Genomic DNA, 16,628 nt, shown 5'->3' with positions numbered 1-16,628 from the left:
ATATGTATTTCTCTCATTGGTTGATAATAAAGCTATTTTGGCCTATGACAAGGCAGGATAAGGTTGGGCAGAAAAATCCAACTAGGGACTCTAAGGAAGAGGGGTGGAGTCCAGGGAGATGCCACCAGCCGCCAAGGAACAGGATGCTGGAGGACCGGTAAGCCATGGACCACACGGCAATAAATAGATGAATAGGAACGGATTAATTTAAATGTAAGAGCTAGTTAATAATAAGCCTGAGCCATCAGCCAAGCATTTATAATTAATATAAGCTTCTGTATGTTTATTTGGGACCAGGGGTTTGGACAAAATGCTCTGTCTCCATTTACATATGGCACCCAACCTGGGGTGCCATGTAATTCAGGATATAGAAGTCTTAGATCAGGCCAGATTTATTAAAGGATGAAATCAATTAACTACACTCATGAATACAGAATGAAGTGGTGCTGCCTCTTTGTTCACCAGGGAAAGATGGGGAAGGTCCTGGGGTCACCAAGCCATGGCCTCAGGAAGCCCTCCACAGTCCAAGAGAGAGTGACCCTCCCTCATGAGTTCCTAAGGGGTCATATATCTTCAAAGAAGACCATGCCCGTTGGACCAAACTGCTCCAATTCAGTTGATCACTGGACCACATGGCAAAATTTCCACAATAGTGCTGTATTGTACAATTCAATTTCCATATCCTGAGAGAGGCAAAATTATAGAAAACAAAACAAAACAAGATCAGTGGTTCCATGGGTTGCTGCAGGAAGGGATGGAGAAAAATGAGTAGGAGTTCAAGGACAGTGAACTACTTTACACAGTGTTATAATAATGCATGCCCAGCATTACACAGCTTCCCAAGCCCATAGAATGCCCAACTCCAAGAATAAATCCTAGTATAAAAATATGAACTTTGGTCAATTATGGTATGTTAGTGTTGGGGTGTCATACGTACCAAATGTGGCTCTCCAATAGATGTTGTCAATAGGATAAATAATACTTGCACAGTAACATGATATAATAACTTTTTGCACTTTTATTTCAATTTTACTGTGAATCTAAAATTGCTCTAAAAGCAAAATCTTTCAAAAATTAATTCAAATGAAGTGAAACAAGAAAAACATAGTTTCGTAGATACTTTAATAGATACTTCATGTTACTGGTGGCTCACAGTGACTGATACGGATAATTCAGACAGACCATCAGTCATTGCAGAAAGTCCATCAAATTGTGCTGCACTGGTACCCACCGCTTCACATTCTGGGTGAGGAAGCAGATGCTCAGAGAGTTCCCGCCTGCACTGCAAATGAGCTCTGTTGTTTGACTTTCTCACCCTGCTTTCTGCCGTCACGTTGTGATGTCATGAAGACTGCACATGTTTACGAAGTTCCGTAATACATTTAGATACACGTGTATATGGTCTAATGGTAAAGCAGATGGAGAATGTCTGTCTCATCAAGCATTGGTCATTCCTTTGTAATGAAAATATTCTAGATTCTTTCTGCTATCTTTCTTAAAAAATACAATATGATTCAAATCATTATTCTACCGTACACTCCAACTTATTTCTCCTGTGTAAATGATGCTGGCTACTTGTTTTGTGTGAGCAAAAAACCCTGAAAGTATTCAATTAAATAACAGGCTTTGGGGAATTAATTTTTTTTATGACATAACAAAGTGCTCAGAAAATGATACTTTCTGTTGCAGAATCTTAATGTAAGCTATAAGAATGACAAAAAGGACTATGTATCTCTGTAAATACCATGTTTCTGATTAAATCTATTCATAACATTGACAAGACAAAATGTTACTATGAAACTTGGATGAACAATTTCACTTTTAAATTATTTTTAAAGTCACAACCATTTAATATGTATCTGTGTTAGTTAAGACGTTTTGTCACTGCAGTAACTATTGCTGTGAAAAAGTTTCAGGTGAAAAGGTGCATCAGAGGACTCAGCCCATACACACGTGGTTTCTGGGTTGGTCCCGAGGCAGAACATCCTGATAGGAAGCACGTGGAGAAACAAAGGGCTCATCACAGGGTAGCTCCAAAGAAGAGTGAAATAGAGAGGCCATGGTAGGAAGAAATCTTCCCAAAGCATGCTCCACTGACCTATTTCCTGCAACCAGGCTGCATTTCCTGCTAACTTCATCAGATTTTGAAATCATCAGAGAATGAATCCTTTGATTAGGTGAGAGCCCTCCACAAGTTGGAGCCCAAGTCTCTACCCACAAGCATTTTGGGAAAGGTTTTATGTCCAAACCACAATACAATATCCTTCATACATCATTTTTTTGACAAAATAATGATCCACTTAATTATAGTTAGGATTGAGAAAAGTATACTTTTGTTCAGGGAATATCCTTTAAATGTTCTAAACTTTAATTTTCATATTTTCAGAAGTTATAATTTCTTCATACTTTCATAAGTAATGCATAGACTATATATATCTAGCAAATAAATTATGAGAGCACAATCATAACCAAAGAGTTCTTTTTCTCAGTTCTAATTTATTGCATGGGATCACCTGACTTCCTATTTTCCCACAGTATAGCTGATGATAGAAAATATTCTGCTAGGTCTTTGTAAACATGCATTAGACTTTATGTCAGTCTGTCAGGAGTAGTTCCACAAGTCTTGATCCTTAACTTTTCTCACAGCACTCTCCTGACACAAAGGAATTCTGGATCACAGGTGGGAAATGACACATCATGTGATGATCTTCTGCATACACCCAAACATACTGCAACCTGGTTGTAGCAGCTCACAAAGGATGCAAGCCACACAAGACTCTTAAATTTTTATTGCCACATTTGCAAAATACCCTTTATTTGTCAAAGATTCTAAAAGCTTTAATATCTTATGTATGTGCCTGATGTATATGTGAGTATCTCATTAGGCACAAACAAAGTAAATGGCTTTGATAGAGTTTGGAATGCTGATAGGGTAAGGACTTACATTCTGATGTCATTTTAACTTCAGATGAAACAAAATCTTTCACATGAAACACTACATCTTTCCCTACTGTTAGTGATTCTCATCAACGAATTTAGAGAAATATAAACTTAAATGGTTACCCTTTAGTGAAGAAGTTTTAATTTTCTGATATTTGTTTCCCATTGTGTCTGTCTCTTCTGAGTTAATTGTTTTATTTGTTTTAGGTACTTCCTTTTTTATTAGATATTTTCTCTATTGCCTAACCATTATTGGTGATTATCTTACTTTCAGAGCACAGCATAAACACTGATCAAGATAGAATTTTGGCACTAGCAGGCTATGTTGTGAGCATTCTGGCTTGACTATTTAATCTCCAGTCTTCTTCCCTCAATTTGTCAATATTCCAGGTCAATTGCTCTACAAACTACCTCAAGAACTGAGAAAAACTATCAACACAAGGGCAAGGACTCCACTGGCATCTGCTATTCATGTTCTCTGGAGCTGTAGAACCAAAGGGTACATCCAACACTCTGGGTCAACACGGTGGTGATAGGGAGCTTCCTGGATCTGTCCAAACCCACACAAAATATAAAGAAAAAAGCTAGCATTTCAAAGCCAGATGGTTCTGAGGCAAAAACGAATATTTAATCACTTTCTGCTTCTCTTTAATTTTATCTCCCAATCACAGTATCTTATCAATTCTTGAACTTGTATCATCTTTATTAGTTTTGTTATTATTGTGTTTGTTTTCCATGTGTTTTCTCCCTTTATGAATTTCTAGGCTCTTATCCACCTTTAAAAGATCATAATTACAGATAAGATACAGAAAAAACTACTTTCTAGCCTATATTTCTATAAATAGATAGGCAGATAGAAAGGTTGATTTATAGATAGATAGATAGATAGATAGATAGATAGATAGATACATGTATTATAAAAATACAAAACCAAAAGAATTGAATGGATAAAGAAAGCACAGTCCTTTCTGCTATTGCCTACAGTAGTTAAAATGTAGTTAGCTATGTAGCATAAATACATTAGTTGTGCATTTTTATTACATTAATTGTTTCTCTAATTCTTCAGCTCTAAAGTCTTTTAAAGGAGGACACATGTGTCACTGTTCTGACTAGTTTTATGTCAAATTGATACAAACTATAACCATCTGAGGGCTTGGAATCTCAATTGAGAAATTACCCCCATAAGACCAGATTGTAGGCAAGCTTGTAGGAAATTTTCTTAATTAGTGATTGATGTGGGAGTGCCCAGATCAATGTGGATAGGCCCATCCCAGAACTGGTGGTCCTGGGTTCTATAAGAAAGCAGGCTGAGCAAGCCATGAGGGTCAAGGCAGTGAGCAGCACTCCTCCATGGCCTCTGCAACAGCTCCTGCTTCCAGGTTCCTGCCCTGTGTGAATTCCTGTCCTGACTTCCCTAGTGATAGACTGTTACCTGTAAGTGTAAGTGAAATAAATCCTTTCCTTTCCAAGTTGCTTTTGATCATAATGTTTCATTACAGCAATAGAAACCCTAAGTAAGACAGTCACTATAAGTTATTATAATCTATTTTAATGTCATCTATCAAAAAAGTGGCAACATTGGTCCTATATTTATTTGTGCCATGATCAAACCAATCTGTTACTGTTCAATGTTGGTCACCTATTGTAATGGTTAGCTCTTTCAACTTTCCACAACTTGGGATCACCTAGGAAGACAGTCTCATTCTGAGATTGCCTAGACATGTCTGTGGATATATCTGTTGTAAGTTGTTTTGATTGCCTTAATTGGCATGGGGAAACCCAATCTGAAGTGGGCGTCACCATTCTCTGGTTTGGGGCCCTGGATTATATGAGTAGAGAAAGCTAGCTGAACAGTAAGCACACATATATTCATTTCTCTCTGTTTTACTTTTGGGTGTGATGTGACTAACTACTTTGAGTGCCTGACATTTTGACTTCTTTGAAATAATGTACTGTAACCTGAAATTGTGAGATAAAGTAAATGTTTCCCCCTACATTGCTGTTATTCAGGGCATTTTACTACAGGAACAGAAATGAAGCTAGAATACCCACTATGTGTCAGATTCTCTGTCCATTTCACTGTCTACCTTCCTCCAGAGGCATTGCTTCTGTGATCTGTCAATGAGACATCAAGTCCCTTGAGAACACACAGCTAGTAAGGATACAACTAAAGCCAAATGCCAGGTCCCTAGGATTCGACTGACATCAGGATGTATGGAATACTTACCAGAAGATGGTGGAGTTTTGTCCAGTGATTCTCAAAATAACTACTTCTATTGTATAGAAATGCCTCAATATGTTCTGTGTGGCTAAAAGTTCTGAGTTCTCTTTGTGCTCTGCTCAATAATGGAGGAGTTATAATAAAAGTTCTTTCGTGCTCAGACATAACATTGTACTTCAGCTACTGTCTCCTCACACTCTCCATAAAACGTTTATGGAGCACAGATCATAAAGAATACAACCGAAGACAGGGACTGGCAGATCAGCATTGATGTCATCGGTACTCTGAAAACACACTTCCCATGCAAAGCCTGTGGAAAAGCACAAAAGACTTCACAGACATCTGTTTCTAAGGTTACAAAACTTATCATCTACAGACTTCCAATAGCTTAAACAAAATCTATCTTATTGGAAACTAACATCAGTCAAGATACATTTTCATTAGCAACCTCCCTTTCCATATTTTACTAATTATAACCACTTTACTATTGATTAGGCCAAAGCCAAGTTTATTTTCTGCATTTGGTAATAACTTTTAAAGTTAAAATACCGTTATATATCAAACTGAATTGCATATTTTGACCTTTCATAATTTTGCGCTTTGGTAAGAATCAGGTAAAATCTTCTGAAGATGGTCCAGGGTCCTGCAGCAGAATGGAATGAGCTAGGAAACTGGTTCTCTGGGTGATGAAACTCCTGCTTGCACTGTGGCCAGGTCACAGATGGGTCAATGGACAAGGCAGGTAAGTGACCAATTATAAAATACACAATAAGCAGTGGCTGGATTTTGACCTTGAACCAAGAATCTACTTTGTACCTGCTCAATGATCTTTCAACATTCCATATTTTCCATCCTATGTGGTTTGCTTGGAATAGCCAACCACAGCTCTATGAATCACTGGCAGCCAGGGTTGGAATATGCCAAAAGACTGGGCATCTGAGGATTTCTTGCTTTGACTCCAGTGTCTATAAGTCTTGACAGACATTCTGGCCCAAGTAAGTCTTTTCTCAAGAATCAAGAGTTACAAGGTTCGGGCTATCAGTTGGTATTCTTCTTTCCTTCTGTAAAAAGGTGTTCTGGAAGATAAGCCAAACAGAAGCAAGAGATGGGAGAGATAAAATTCTAATAGCCAAGTTTGGACCTCTAAATTCAGCTTTGGCCAGTTACAAAGGATAATGAGTCCTTTGTCTTGGGCTCACCTAGTTAAAACTGCATTTGTGACACTTGCAACAGAAAATGGCATGGCCACCTGCATTTTATTCTGAAAGAAACAATTCCATCTGATGTCTGGCAAGTCCATCCACATGTCTTACAGACACAATGTTTTCAAAGTTAAATATGTTTTTTTTTTCCTCCTTGTATTCCACACCGTTGGTCAAAAAAAAAAAAAAAAAAAAATACCGTTCCCTCTCATAGGTCACTTCCCTGAATACTGCCAACCTTTCTCACAAGTCTTCTCGAACCAATCTACAGCTCTGTTCCTCCAGTAACCTCAAGAGTCTGGGGCTAAATATTGGCAATAACTAGACTGTTCTACCCTCCTCTGACAAAGCACACTTTATGGTGTTCCCAAAGTAAATCTTCTCAACTGTGCACTTTTCCACGTGCACACATGTGAGTAGTTTTGGGTGGTCATCATATAAAGCTGAAGTTCCAGAGCGAGAATTGATTAATGTAATCTGTGTAACCTGTGATTCAGCATTTTATTCAGGTCTCGTGTCACTATCCTGCATATGGTCTGTGTTCCAGCCCTGGTGAAGTTCTTAGGATTCTTGGATACACTAATCCGTTTACACAAACGTTTCTTCATTATCAGTTGTATTCTGTTCAACACTTGATCTCACCTGACAAGGCTGTATAGCTCTAGGGATCCAGTCAAGTCTTACTGCCTTCTTTAGACTCGGATTTTCAAAATTTATGTAATCCAGAAATCCCAAATCTTTTTACTTCTTAAACTCAAAACTGTGTTCTTTATTCCCAATTTTACTGACCAAATCGGAGAAATGTGACTGCACAAGAGCTGGCAATGGTAGAATGATGTCCAAGGCCCTTCCTGCAAAGAGACCACGTTTATTATCTGTTATTTTTGTTGTGGAACCCAAGGTAAATACAAAGGTTTATATCACTTGATCCTGTGATCTTCACTAATATATTCATTGTGACATAATTCAGGTCATACTCTATAAGCTCTCATTCCTCCTTGAATTTATTGAAGTCAGAGCTTTGTGCTTTATGAGGCCTCTCCACTCTGAGTATTCCTCTCCACTCTGAGTATTCCTCTTTCCTTGAAGCTTTCGTAGCTTCAGCCATAGACTGATGTTTTCTGATTTTCTGATTTCTGTTAACTTCCTGATTTGGGCTTTACTGAGGGTAAATGACCTGGATTCCTTTTGTTGCTCTTTCCACTCATGCTGTATTACAAAAAAGAAAAATTCTAATGGCAGTTATTAATATTATTATGATCTACTGTACTCATCTTCTTCCTAATGCATAGAATGTAACATTTAGTTTCACACTGCATTCAGATTTGCCTTATATTAACTAATGGGACCAATCATAGTACTCTGTTCAAAACTGATGATAGCATCATGGAATATACTGATTTTAGCTGTACCACTGGAACCCACCCACAACACCACTTCTTAAAACTGACTAGGGCCTCTTTCTAAGTTTATTTAGCAGGAAATGAGGACGCTGGCTTAGCCAAGAACACAATTTAAAGACCCAACAGTAACCAAGAAACCCAGTCAGATTTTTTTTTTCAGTTACTTAGCATTCCTTCCTAAGTCTTGCCTTTTTAGGTTGTAAATGGGAGGAAGCAAAAGTTCCTGTTTATTTCTCTGAAGTGCCTGCCTGCAACACTAATTCATTCATTTTTTGAATCAGAGACTAGCTGAAGCTAGCAATACTGTGACTCATTCATTTTCAATTAAAATTGTTCTATATTCTCAGCCTTGCCCATTGAAGGTTCCCAAGGCAGTAGAGTCTAGGTAAAGGGAGTTTAGTATTAATTCTTAAATCATATGATGTTAAGTGCTGGAATTGTTGGAGTGGTAGATGTGTTGAGAAACCCTCTGTGCCCAGACAAGACATGCTGGGTACAGTCTGTGCATTCTGGTAAATACATCAAGGTAATAATTACTTCCATATTTGCCCTTTTAAATACACAGTTTTTACTCGGGGCCAGGTTGCCCTAACACACACCCAATGTATTTCAGATTTCTGTGTAATTTAAAGAAAAAGTGTTGCTGAGGTGAGCCAAATTCACATATGAGCTCTTTGTGTAAGCTATTTTAGAGCTACAAAGCCTGTGTCTCCTTGCTTATACACAGTTTGTTTCCTCAGGATGGCTTTCTGCCATCAATTGGAATGGCATTCTTACAGTGCCCCAGATCCCAATATGAAAAGAGTTTACTTTTTTATTATTTTTTAAAGAAAGTGTTCTTATGTATGTTCTTAAGAGAAGTGGACTGGTTTGCATTTTCAATACCCTCGATCTGGACACAGTAAAAGAGGTGATACATCGGGGGAAAGTATGAACTGTAATGCCAGTGGAAAGAATGAGCTTGTTTTCTTGCTTTGGAAGCAAGCGGGAACATACACGATGCTTTTACTCCATGGAAAAAGAGACTGAGAATATTATGACACACTTCTAGAAGACAAAGCAAATGAAACAAAATGCTTCTTTGTAAAGTAAAACTAATTTCTATTATTTATGAATCGAATAAGTTCTGTTGTGCTGGTTTTTATTCTTACACATAAAAGAATTCACAAACTCAGACACTTTCATAGCACCTCCCAATCGTCCTCATGTCTATGGATTTTATCACCAATTATACTGCTTTCCAGTTAGTCCGATGATGTCATTTCAGGTTAGCAAGGTCTGTCCTTGAGAATTAATATCTGAGAACAGTCTCTTAAAAACTGCTCATTTATTTGTGTTGATTTGAGAATGGATCTTGCAATATCCACCATTTAATCCTCCCACCTCAGCCCACCACCTGATGAGACTACAGGCATCTGCTCCCACACTCTTTAAGAACGGCTCTGATATTCCCTTAGTAATACCTGTTCCACACAGAACTCATTTCCCTGGCCTTGACAGTTTCTTTCAATAATACTTGATTTCAAAGTGTTTGTGAGCTGAGTTTATTAGGTGGGTTTTCTTGGTGTATTATTTTCAGAATACCCAAGGCCAGTCGCCAATGTATGGGAGAATCATTAGATTTTTCCTGTGCTTTTTTGCTTTTGCCCATGCTTTCTATTTAAATACTACATTAAATTAGCACAACGTTTTAGCTATGTTTTTGAAACCAACAAAGGTAATGTACATCCTTTGAATGAAACATGTGTCTGTTCAGAGACAAAGAGAAAAAGCAATGGAAAACTCAAGTGCAATGTTGTTATGTTTTATTGCAGAATATTTAAAATAAAAAACCAGAAATTTTGGTGCCAGATACATTACTGTCATGGGTAACTCCTTGGCATGCTGTTGATATGAAGAACGTGCATCTGGAATAGAATGATGGATAAAAGAAAAGGTCCGAGTTTTGACTTTACAACCTCAGACTGTGCAAACTTGTCTGCCTCAGCTCTACCTGGTCTAACCTGTGAGGAGCCATCTGCTCAGCAGCATCTTCCAGAATAGGGAGGAACTTCCTCAGGGAAACAGAAGAAGATTTCTTAGTGCATTTTTAATTAAGTTTTAAACTATAAGTAAAAAAGTTTTACATGTGCTAAAGGCAAGTCTAGATTTAATTGCTCTGTTTTTCAAATGAGAAGTCAAGAATTGAATAGACTCCCTTGAAAATGTCTTTATTCTCTTTAATTGCAGCTGTAGAATGAGTGAGTCAGCAGTCACACTAAGCATATTTTTAATATGCCTTCCTTTAATCACACGTACTTGTTTACCTCTAAATTCTCACTAAGCTGCCAGCATCTGTAGGGCAAGAAGACATCTTTGTATGCTCAGTAATGGAAGTAAGGCCACCAGTTCAAGTGAGGGAAGAGACAGCTGTTCTCCAAAATGGACACAGTGCCAAATACCAGTGAGGGGATTTCATAATGTAAGTGAAATGCTTCGGGGCTGCAGAGATAGCAGGGCGGGATAGAGCATGTGTTGCTCTTCCAGAGGACTTGGGTTCAATTCCCAGCACCTACATGGTCCTAACTTTGCTCATGGCTCACAGCCATCAGTAACTCCAATTCCAGAGACTCCAACACCATTTTCTGGGCTCCATAGGCACCAGGCATACACATGGTACCATGCATACAGTTAATACATATAACAGAAAAAAATTAAAATATTGAAAATTTTTTTTGAAGTACCCATGCCTCGTTTTTCATATATTTTGGTTTTCTTTCTTTTTCTAAATAACTAGTAGTTCCTCCAATGTTTTGTATCCTGTGTAACTTGCTTTAGTTGAACCTCTCAAAAGCAGAGTCATAATGAAAGTATTTGAATGTTTGTATTTACAGTTGATAATCTCTGAACCTTAATTTTTCCAGGAACATTAGAAAAGAACATCACAAAGCAGTTGGGAGGATGAAATGATCCACACCAGAACAGTTTAGTCTCAGCCCTGGAAAAAGCAAAGATTTGGTAAATCATCCCCAGTCTTTCAGATGAGGACCAAGGAAGGGGACAGAGGACAAAAGCATTGACTGCTGGATACCAACACCATCTGCTAACTTTCTAATAGAGGGAAGAGAAGATGAGATTGTGAGAAGATGAGATTGTAGCAGGCTCCCTGCTAAGACTTCCCATTTCTTCACAAGTCCATTGTGTCAGTTTCCACTCTGTTAACCCTAGAACAGAGTAGGCATTGTGAGCTGCTGAAGAGAGGCCACTGATTAACCAAGGCCAGTGGCCTCCTAGCATGCTAAAACTCAGTATTGAAGGACTAGAAAGTGGCTTAGAGTGGATGCTTGAAGTGAGACCATTGTCTCATCAGTTCCTCTTGATAACAATTAATGATGCACAAAATGATATGTGAAAAATATGCCTGGTCTATACAAGTTCTCAAAGTTCCCAGAGCAGGAAAGTCTTACTTTACCACTAAAGGAAAGGAAAGTAGTTGCAACCTCTTGATTTTGGAGCCATTATGAAGGAAAAATAATTATATTTAATAAGCTGTCTCCTCCAGAAAAATGTCATTCAGAAGATTAATATTAATATAATATAAAAGTAACTGTCAATGTCAAAAAAATTACAGACAGTGTTTTTCTAAGCAATTGACATAACATTTTCAAATGAAATGTGTTCACACTTGCAAGTGAAATGAAGATTGGGAGGAACAGTATCTCTTTCTTAAACCTGCATTAAAATAGGTCTAGGGTCATGTCTACCCTGGCCTATATCTCTTGTTTCTCTGCCGTTCTTTGTTTCTCTGCCTATATTGCAAATTTCTTAGGTACAGTAGCTACATCTTACCCGACTGCTAAGAAAAAATGAGTGTCAAATCGAGTGTATAAAATAAGTAGATATCATTAGGAAACCAGAGCTGTGCATCACAGGGAAGCAGGGATTCAGGGCACTGATCCAAATGAGAAAGAGGAGCCCAGGAACTCTAGTTGAACTCAGGACTGGAGAATCTCACATGTCTGCAGGGTACAGAGGTGGAACCCTCATGGTACAACTTGAAAATAAATGTTCTGAGATGGCTAGGAAAACCAGCTTAGACCTTATAAACCTAAAGATACAAGATTATAAGAAACGAAATGAAATGCAAAGTCAAAAGCAGTGGGTAGGGAAACAATTTGAAGAAAGGCACTGAACTAGTGAGAATTAGCCATGGTGATATTTGGGGAGACTTAGCGGGACAGGGAATGTGGCAGTTGCCATAAGCTAGGGGTGTGTAGTGTGCTTGATGGTGAAAAGATTGATCCACTGTAGGTTATCTGGGCCATTTATTGTCCTGTCATATATTAAGTTCACATTCTTCATCAAGCAGTCATGTAAAATAAGTAATTATACTTTATAATATATTTTAACTCTTCCCTTTTCTTAATATAAAATAATATGACTAAAGAATATGAATTAAATATACAATATGGCTTAGTTTTATCATATACCAACCTGTACATATGCATACATGTATATATGCATAAGAAAGATAAACAATGGATAGGATTTATTGGTAAGTGGTGATGATTATATAATTGTCTCTTTTTGTGGAATATTCATGTATATTTTTGTTATATGAATTTCTTTTATAATAAAAAAATTGTATATCTCCAGTCACTTAAAAGTACATCTCTACTTGAAGAATGACTCTCTAAAGTACATGGGTAGGTACTCTGTCATTAAAGTCACATGAGACTAAGTCATATCAAAAACAAAATATACCAAAAGCACTATGCAGTGTATCTTGATGTCCTCTCTCTGGACAACACATGAAAGGGTGGTATCTTGCTGACAATCAAATGCCTCTTAGAATAGTTTGTGACTTTTCTCCCCATCATAGTCCGTAGAATTGGCAACATCTTTGTCCTTCTTTCAACCAGTGCCACCAGAACTGACATGGAATGAGAAACTGACACTGGTTATAAAAATAAATTCGTTTCCATCTGCACAGATGCTGCTCCTGAGGCTCTGTCAGCAAGGCACGCACTGAGAATGATGTCCTCTCGAGTGTGGATCTGGGCTTGAGTCACCCACACGGCCACCTGATCCCCTTTTGATCAGCAGCAAACATATGCATGGCAGCTGGCTGGAACCATGCTGGGATACAGCATGGGTATAACACTGGATTTTGTTTTCATGTGTGAAACTGAGGAAATAAATACCTCCACCTTGGCATCATTAGCATAGAGCCTGTAGAACCAGCACACTGCATGCTGATATCTGCATTCCACCTGGAACCGATTCACACTGGCATACTAAACACATGTGATGAGAAACTAAAAGGAGAATTTCTTGGTATACTACGTGCTTAAGATCTCTGTGGACTAGCACTGTTGACAAAGCAAAGATATGGCAGTTTCAGGCTGAAATGAGGCATCTTTCATTGGATTTAAGATCTCCTTTGTCTTCAGTTTGGGTATCTTCAAAGCCAAAGACTGAGGCGATAGCTCTCTAGACTTACTCATCTTCAGGAAGTTCACAAAGTGTCATGTAGTGAAACAGTTCTCCTATTCTGTACATTGCTGTCCAGTAGGCATCGAGACTGCAAATCCTCCAAATATTGGATGCAATAAGAAAAATTTGATAAGAATCAATTGGGCACAATTTGATTTCCCCTCTCTCTACTTCAGAATGTTGGGCAGTCATTGTATTGTTATTGACACGTTCACCTGTGTGTCTACTGAGGTTTTGCCAATTGCAAGAACTTGAAGATATGAATTTAATTCCTTAAAGGTTACACAATTTTACTTTAATTGTAACTAAAATGAATAAATATCAATTTGGTAGAAAACATTGTGCACCAAAACTAACAAAATGTCCAAGTCTTTTTTAAAAGATGTGATGCATTAAGCTAAATGAAGCTTGTTAACTAGAAGGTTGTATTTTGCTGCCTCCTAGTCTTACCCACAGTAACCAATGTAAGATCTAGAGCGGAGAAGAGTGCAGATACCATGCACACTTAGGCTTCAGGTGACCTTGACTGTGAATATTGTATCTAAGAACCCTGCTAGGGAAATAAATGCAATAAATATAAAAGAATAATATAACACACATGTACACACACCTTTGCTCATGCTCAAGAACCCACATCTGCAAGCACACATTTCTACTAATAGGAACACGTGCACACGCTCGTCTGAACACATGCCCTGTCACACTCTCAACTCTGGATTGAGTTTTCAGTTGATTAAACGCATGAAACTGAAACTATCCAAATAAACTCTTTTGGCAGTTATTGAAAGTCTTTTGAAGTAAGCCAGAATGCCTCTCTAGTCAATGTTTCCATACTGAATCAGTCCATGTCACAGTGAGATTGTGTTTATTTTTTATGTTGGAACATAGATTTCTTCTTTCACTGTAGCAGATCTGCTGAGATAAAAATGAGGGAGAATGAAGCGGCATTCTGTGGGTTTGGGAACCTTGTCCTTAGTGAAAGCTTATTCTTTAATGTTCTTTGCAATCTGTTTGTGACAATATTGGGCTGCTGTTATGCAGTAGTAATTTCAGCTTTCTTTTATCTCCTCCAAAAGGGCAACCATTTTCTTTCCTCTGGACTAGCAATGCTCCTGTATAGCTAGCAATCTCGCCTATTCTATTATCTTTCCAGAATAACGAAGGCTATTATAGTTTCTCATCTGTGACAAAAACTGATTTGTAGGGACTTGTGTGGGAAATTTTAAAGCTAATTTTAAAGACTTTCCCCAAATCTGCATCTTTATTCACAGTCTTTTACTGCTCTATAACAGCAGAAAACCAATAGATGCACCATATGACAAACTTAAGCATTTCCAAAAGAGAACCTACAAATTTATATGTACTACAAATAAAAACACACCCTTCTCCCAAAGTCCTGATTTTGAATTATGACATAAAACTAAGTGTTCAGTCCATCCTAGAGTCACCTTCACATCCTTCCATACTCAGTAAGTCTAGTTAGCCATGTCATGTGGTCTACTCTATCTGGAAACATCTCTGACTCTCCATCTCTACCCTTATAACCCATCCCAAATGCCTAAAGTACTCTCTTTGAAGACAGTAAGTCTTCCTAGCATTAATCTCAGTGTCTTAACTCATCACAAATCTGGACTCATCCTCAAGATACTTGAACAATTATGTCAAAACTCTCCCTGCAAAATGGACATCACTGAACATTTCAGATGTATATGCTGCCATTTCCATCAGCTATCATGAGCTTTTTCTTTCAGGGACATTGTTCCACTTACTATTTTCCAATCTTGCCTGTCTGTTGCTTAACCCTATTCTTCTGAGTAAAATATTGTCCTGTAGTTGACATTCATACAACTTTCAATTCTCACATAACAGCAGTTCATGGTCTAGATATTTCTAATTCAATCATCCATATTCATCCCTTTGTAGTTTATTCTGAGACAGAGTCACACTGAGTAGCTCTGAATAGTTTAGAACTCACTGTGTTGACCAGGTTGATGTCAAACTCACAGAGACATATCTCCCTCTGCCTCTCAAGTGCTGAGATTATGTCCTGAGCAACCATGCCTGGTCCTTGTGTAGCTTTTATGCCTCTGACCTCTATCCCTGCATTCACAGTCTCCTAATACAGCATGGGTTATACTACAGGATAGGATAGTGACTTAAGTGCTGTGTCCCCAACTCAACCTCAGAATTTCCACCCACATACGACACCCAAAGCTCTGACTGTGACTTTATTTTGAAAAGACTCTTGACAGATGTAATTCATCTCATAAAGTGCTCCTTCTGGATTATGAACTTTATCTCCAACACAAATGTCTTCTCCAAAGATGTGGAAAGTAGAGACAGAGCAAGAAAGACACCACAGGAGGATGATGGCAGAGGTGAACCAACCAGAATCTATGAGCTGCCAGAAGCTCCAAGAGTCAGGAAAGAACAAAGAATTCCCTTACAGGGCCTGATGAATCTGTACATTGTACTTGATGCATGAGTATTTTCATAATATAATTTTTCTAATATATGAACATGAAATGTCACTTTATTTGTATTCTAGAATATTTTGCCAACAAATTTACAACATTTAATGTATAAGATTTGGTGATCTATTACAGAAACTCTCCAAAATAATACAGGGAGTTGTTTATGACTGTCCCCAACTCCGTGCTGAATCCTGGAATACCAAAAAAAAAAATGCTTTTACTTAATAGATTTTACAGTTTTGAGTTAGAGAAAAATTGAAGAACAAACACAGGGCATTAACATATATCCCTTCTCTTCAATTCCCCTATATTATTGACATGTAATTATATTGATAATACCTATAGTGTTAAGGTTCACTTTCTGCTGTACCGCCTATTGGTCTTGAAATGTGTAAGTCCTGGATCCACTCTTACATCAGCAAGCAGATTAGTCTCACTGTCATAAAAATATTTGTGCTCCACTTAATCATCTCTCCTTTCTCCTAAACTGTGGTACCCACTCTTCATTCTACCATTCCCATCTTCCTTTTCTAGAATGTCACATGATAAGAATCACACAGAGTGTCCACTCTGCAGTTTTCTTTTCTGTGATTTAATGCCCATTTACAGGTTTCACCATGTCTTTTGGTAACTTAAAAGCACATTTCCTTAACTGCTGAATAATGTTGCATTTGTGGATATAGAATATTATAGATTTTTTACATCCTTATAGCTCAGCTTCTCTCGTAGAACATGACAAACTCAGTTTCATTGGGTTTGTAGGTACATGGCACCTGAATAAATGGTTGAATAAACAACCAATGAGCTTAATTAACTTGCTGAGTAGGAAGTAAAAGCATAAGACCCTAGGAAATAATCAGAGTTGATTTGTTATCTTTTTGCTATCATTTGAAAAAAAGACCTAATTCTTAAC

The sequence above is a fragment of the Peromyscus eremicus genome, chromosome 14 (genome assembly GCF_949786415.1).
Source record: "Peromyscus eremicus chromosome 14, PerEre_H2_v1, whole genome shotgun sequence".
NCBI classification, from domain to species: Eukaryota; Metazoa; Chordata; class Mammalia; order Rodentia; family Cricetidae; genus Peromyscus; species Peromyscus eremicus.
This window is presented reverse-complemented; position numbering follows the sequence as displayed.